This window comes from Lithobates pipiens, unplaced genomic scaffold (assembly GCF_037356315.1).
Source record: "Lithobates pipiens isolate NorthernLeopardFrog02 unplaced genomic scaffold, aLitPip1_a1.2 Scaffold_18, whole genome shotgun sequence".
NCBI classification, from domain to species: Eukaryota; Metazoa; Chordata; class Amphibia; order Anura; family Ranidae; genus Lithobates; species Lithobates pipiens.
Genome location: NW_027507758.1, coordinates 580431225 through 580437493, shown reverse-complemented (window position 1 = coordinate 580437493; position 6269 = coordinate 580431225). Strand labels below are relative to the sequence as shown.

Here is a 6269-nt window from a genome sequence, read left to right as displayed (position 1 = left end):
TGGAGAATGCGGGCATCGATCCCGCTACCTCTCGCATGCTAAGCGAGCGCTCTACCATTTGAGCTAATCCCCCTTTGCTTGAGGTTGTTGCTTGTGCTATGGCTGATCCCTGTCCTCTCCTGGGCTATGTGTAAACTATAGGCAGTTTTGCTAAATCCACAACTTGCTCTGGCCGCTAGACACCAGGAGAGCCACTCCCCCAAGACCTTGGACAACTGAGCCCCTTCTGAAGTATGGCCCCATGGGTTTCAATGATGTCATTGGGAGAAGGTGGTTTCAAAAAGCACTCACACCGCCTAATACATTCTCGACAAGAAACACCTTGTGCCTTGAGGCATTCCATGGGGCTGGAAATTGGGGGAGAGAGCTACAAACACCAAGAGCCCATAATTGCATTGGCCGGGAATCGAACCCGGGCCTCCCGCGTGGCAGGCGAGAATTCTACCACTGAACCACCAATGCTCCACGCCGGGCCAGGCGCCACCACCCTCGCTCAGCTGGCCTAGGAGAGTCCAGCTCTCGCCCACGCTTGACTTGGGATTCGCTTGTCGAAATCCATGAGGATGGCCAGCGACAAGAGCAGAGTGGCGCAGCGGAAGCGTGCTGGGCCCATAACCCAGAGGTCGATGGATCGAAACCATCCTCTGCTACGTTGCCTTTTTCTATGCCAATCGATATTTGCTTGCGTGCGGGCCCAAAGGCCTTTCTTTCGCACACAAAGAGAAGTTGAACCTGATTCAGGTGATTCAACGAGTCCAAAGCTCTCAGCGTAAGCATGGCACTGGCACCTTTTGCGCTAATGAAATATTGTCTCTTGGCCATGGAGGCCTGCTCGTGCTTTGTTTACTAGATTGCTTTTGTCCAACACTGCCTACGTGACTTTGGCTGAAGCCACAGTTGCCACCACAAAAACGTGGCAACGCCTTGGCACGCGTTATGAGGAGGACTCCGGCTTCCCATGTTGCTCACGGCGCTCGGTTCCAAGCTTCAACATCAAACACAAAAGCAAGGTGTCTCCTGGCAAATCAGGAAAGCTGCATTTGGAGAATGCGGGCATCGATCCCGCTACCTCTCGCATGCTAAGCGAGCGCTCTACCATTTGAGCTAATCCCCCTTTGCTTGAGGTTGTTGCTTGTGCTATGGCTGATCCCTGTCCTCTCCTGGGCTATGTGTAAACTATAGGCAGTTTTGCTAAATCCACAACTGAAGTATGGCCCCATGGGTTTCAATGATGTCATTGGGAGAAGGTGGTTTCAAAAAGCACTCACACCGCCTAATACATTCTCGACAAGAAACACCTTGTGCCTTGAGGCATTCCATGGGGCTGGAAATTGGGGGAGAGAGCTACAAACACCAAGAGCCCATAATTGCATTGGCCGGGAATCGAACCCGGGCCTCCCGCGTGGCAGGCGAGAATTCTACCACTGAACCACCAATGCTCCACGCCGGGCCAGGCGCCACCACCCTCGCTCAGCTGGCCTAGGAGAGTCCAGCTCTCGCCCACGCTTGACTTGGGATTCGCTTGTCGAAATCCATGAGGATGGCCAGCGACAAGAGCAGAGTGGCGCAGCGGAAGCGTGCTGGGCCCATAACCCAGAGGTCGATGGATCGAAACCATCCTCTGCTACGTTGCCTTTTTCTATGCCAATCGATATTTGCTTGCGTGCGGGCCCAAAGGCCTTTCTTTCGCACACAAAGAGAAGTTGAACCTGATTCAGGTGATTCAACGAGTCCAAAGCTCTCAGCGTAAGCATGGCACTGGCACCTTTTGCGCTAATGAAATATTGTCTCTTGGCCATGGAGGCCTGCTCGTGCTTTGTTTACTAGATTGCTTTTGTCCAACACTGCCTACGTGACTTTGGCTGAAGCCACAGTTGCCACCACAAAAACGTGGCAACGCCTTGGCACGCGTTATGAGGAGGACTCCGGCTTCCCATGTTGCTCACGGCGCTCGGTTCCAAGCTTCAACATCAAACACAAAAGCAAGGTGTCTCCTGGCAAATCAGGAAAGCTGCATTTGGAGAATGCGGGCATCGATCCCACTACCTCTCGCATGCTAAGCGAGCGCTCTACCATTTGAGCTAATCCCCCTTTGCTTGAGGTTGTTGCTTGTGCTATGGCTGATCCCTGTCCTCTCCTGGGCTATGTGTAAACTATAGGCAGTTTTGCTAAATCCACAACTTGCTCTGGCCGCTAGACACCAGGAGAGCCACTCCCCCAAGACCTTGGACAACTGAGCCCCTTCTGAAGTATGGCCCCATGGGTTTCAATGATGTCATTGGGAGAAGGTGGTTTCAAAAAGCACTCACACCGCCTAATACATTCTCGACAAGAAACACCTTGTGCCTTGAGGCATTCCATGGGGCTGGAAATTGGGGGAGAGAGCTACAAACACCAAGAGCCCATAATTGCATTGGCCGGGAATCGAACCCGGGCCTCCCGCGTGGCAGGCGAGAATTCTACCACTGAACCACCAATGCTCCACGCCGGGCCAGGCGCCACCACCCTCGCTCAGCTGGCCTAGGAGAGTCCAGCTCTCGCCCACGCTTGACTTGGGATTCGCTTGTCGAAATCCATGAGGATGGTCAGCGACAAGAGCAGAGTGGCGCAGCGGAAGCGTGCTGGGCCCATAACCCAGAGGTCGATGGATCGAAACCATCCTCTGCTACGTTGCCTTTTCCTATGCCAATCGATATTTGCTTGCGGGCCCAAAGGCCTTTCTTTCGCACACAAAGAGAAGTTGAACCTGATTCAGGTGATTCAACGAGTCCAAAGCTCTCAGCGTAAGCATGGCACTGGCACCTTTCCCCCTAATGGAATATTGTCTCTTGGCCATGGAAGCCTGGTCGTGCTTTCTTTAATTGATTGCTTTTGTCCAATACTGCCTACGTGACTTTGGCTGAAGCCACAGATGCCACCACAAAAACGTGGCAATGCCTTGGCACATGTTATGAGGAGCACTCCGGCTTCCCATGTTGCTCACGGCGCTCGGTTCCAAGCTTCAACATCAAACACAAAAGCAAGGTGCCTCCCGTGAAACCAGGAAAGCTGCGTTTGGAGAATGCGGGCATCGATCCCGCTACCTCTCGCATGCAAAGCGAGCGCTCTGCCACTTGAGCTAATCCCCCTTTGCTCGAGTGTGTTGCTTGCGCTATGGCTGATCCCTGTCCTCTCCTGGGCTATGTGTAAAATATAGTCAGTTTTGCGAAATCCACAACCTGCTCTGGCCGCTAGACACCAGGAGAGCCACCCGCTTTCCTAGCGTAGAAGGTTTGCACCCCCCTTTTTTTTCCCTCCTACGACCTTTGACAACTGAGCCCCTTCAGAGGTATGGCCCCATGGGTTTCAATGATGTAATTGGGAGAAGGCTGGTTTCAAAAAGCACTCACACCGCCTAGTACATTCTCGACAAGAAACACCTTGTGCCTTGATGCACTCCACAGGGCTGGAAATTGGGGGAGAGCGCTGCAAACACAAAGAGCCCATAATTGCATTGGCCGGGAATCGAACCCGGGCCTCCCGCGTGGCAGGCGAGAATTCTACCACTGAACCACCAATGCTCCACGCCGGGCCACTTGCCACCACCCTCGCTCAGCTGGTCTAGGAGAGTCCAGCTCTCGCCCACGCTTGACTTGGGATTCGCTGGTCGAAAATCAATGGAAACGCCTAGTCGTCTACATTGTGACTTTGCCACATGGACCCACTCCCCGTGGGAATCGCTGGCAAACTACATCCACATGTGGTTGTTGAGGTTGGTCAGCGACAAGAGCAGAGTGGCGCAGCGGAAGCGTGCTGGGCCCATAACCCAGAGGTCGATGGATCGAAACCATCCTCTGCTACGTTGCCTTTTTCTATGCCAATCGATATTTGCTTGCGTGCGGGCCCAAAGGCCTTTCTTTCGCACACAAAGAGAAGTTGAACCTGATTCAGGTGATTCAACGAGTCCAAAGCTCTCAGCGTAAGCATGGCACTGGCACCTTTTGCGCTAATGAAATATTGTCTCTTGGCCATGGAGGCCTGCTCGTGCTTTGTTTACTAGATTGCTTTTGTCCAACACTGCCTACGTGACTTTGGCTGAAGCCACAGTTGCCACCACAAAAACGTGGCAACGCCTTGGCACGCGTTATGAGGAGGACTCCGGCTTCCCATGTTGCTCACGGTGCTCGGTTCCAAGCTTCAACATCAAACACAAAAGCAAGGTGTCTCCTGGCAAATCAGGAAAGCTGCATTTGGAGAATGCGGGCATCGATCCCGCTACCTCTCGCATGCTAAGCGAGCGCTCTACCATTTGAGCTAATCCCCCTTTGCTTGAGGTTGTTGCTTGAGGTTGTTGCTTGAGGTTGTTGCTTGTGCTATGGCTGATCCCTGTCCTCTCCTGGGCTATGTGTAAACTATAGGCAGTTTTGCTAAATCCACAACTTGCTCTGGCCGCTAGACACCAGGAGAGCCACTCCCCCAAGACCTTGGACAACTGAGCCCCTTCTGAAGTATGGCCCCATGGGTTTCAATGATGTCATTGGGAGAAGGTGGTTTCAAAAAGCACTCACACCGCCTAATACATTCTCGACAAGAAACACCTTGTGCCTTGAGGCATTCCATGGGGCTGGAAATTGGGGGAGAGAGCTACAAACACCAAGAGCCCATAATTGCATTGACCGGGAATCGAACCCGGGCCTCCCGCGTGGCAGGCGAGAATTCTACCACTGAACCACCAATGCTCCACGCCGGGCCAGGCGCCACCACCCTCGCTCAGCTGGCCTAGGAGAGTCCAGCTCTCGCCCACGCTTGACTTGGGATTCGCTTGTCGAAATCCATGAGGATGGCCAGCGACAAGAGCAGAGTGGCGCAGCGGAAGCGTGCTGGGCCCATAACCCAGAGGTCGATGGATCAAAACCATCCTCTGCTACGTTGCCTTTTCCTATGCCAATCGATATTTGCTTGCGGGCCCAAAGGCCTTTCTTTCGCACACAAAGAGAAGTTGAACCTGATTCAGGTGATTCAACGAGTCCAAAGCTCTCAGCGTAAGCATGGCACTGGCACCTTTCCCCCTAATGGAATATTGTCTCTTGGCCATGGAAGCCTGGTCGTGCTTTCTTTAATTGATTGCTTTTGTCCAATACTGCCTACGTGACTTTGGCTGAAGCCACAGATGCCACCACAAAAACGTGGCAATGCCTTGGCACATGTTATGAGGAGCACTCCGGCTTCCCATGTTGCTCACGGCGCTCGGTTCCAAGCTTCAACATCAAACACAAAAGCAAGGTGCCTCCCGTGAAACCAGGAAAGCTGCGTTTGGAGAATGCGGGCATCGATCCCGCTACCTCTCGCATGCAAAGCGAGCGCTCTGCCACTTGAGCTAATCCCCCTTTGCTCGAGTGTGTTGCTTGCGCTATGGCTGATCCCTGTCCTCTCCTGGGCTATGTGTAAAATATAGTCAGTTTTGCGAAATCCACAACCTGCTCTGGCCGCTAGACACCAGGAGAGCCACCCGCTTTCCTAGCGTAGAAGGTTTGCACCCCCCTTTTTTTTCCCTCCTACGACCTTTGACAACTGAGCCCCTTCAGAGGTATGGCCCCATGGGTTTCAATGATGTAATTGGGAGAAGGCTGGTTTCAAAAAGCACTCACACCGCCTAGTACATTCTCGACAAGAAACACCTTGTGCCTTGATGCACTCCACGGGGCTGGAAATTGGGGGAGAGCGCTGCAAACACAAAGAGCCCATAATTGCATTGGCCGGGAATCGAACCCGGGCCTCCCGCGTGGCAGGCGAGAATTCTACCACTGAACCACCAATGCTCCACGCCGGGCCACTTGCCACCACCCTCGCTCAGCTGGTCTAGGAGAGTCCAGCTCTCGCCCACGCTTGACTTGGGATTCGCTGGTCGAAAATCAATGGAAACGCCTAGTCGTCTACATTGTGACTTTGCCACATGGACCCACTCCCCGTGGGAATCGCTGGCAAACTACATCCACATGTGGTTGTTGAGGTTGGTCAGCGACAAGAGCAGAGTGGCGCAGCGGAAGCGTGCTGGGCCCATAACCCAGAGGTCGATGGATCGAAACCATCCTCTGCTACGTTGCCCTTTCCTATGCCAATCGATATTTGCTTGCGTGCGGGCCCAAAGGCCTTTCTTTCGCACACAAAGAGAAGTTGAACCTGATTCAGGTGATTCAACGAGTCCAAAGCTCTCAGCGTAAGCATGGCACTGGCACCTTTTGCGCTAATGAAATATTGTCTCTTGGCCATGGAGGCCTGCTCGTGCTTTG

The 6269-nt window shown here is 53.3% G+C and overlaps 3 non-coding genes across 3 annotated transcripts; all 3 read right to left on the bottom strand.

The window, feature by feature from the left end:
- TRNAA-AGC (transfer RNA alanine (anticodon AGC)) lies at window positions 1–73 on the bottom strand. Its single transcript has one exon. It is a non-coding gene; the product is annotated as a tRNA-Ala (tRNA).
- Window positions 74–1041: 968 nt separating this feature from the next.
- TRNAA-AGC (transfer RNA alanine (anticodon AGC)) lies at window positions 1042–1114 on the bottom strand. The gene has a single exon. It is a non-coding gene; the product is annotated as a tRNA-Ala (tRNA).
- A 3116-nt stretch (window positions 1115–4230) lies between these two features.
- TRNAA-AGC (transfer RNA alanine (anticodon AGC)) lies at window positions 4231–4303 on the bottom strand. The gene has a single exon. It is a non-coding gene; the product is annotated as a tRNA-Ala (tRNA).
- Window positions 4304–6269: the final 1966 nt, after the last annotated feature.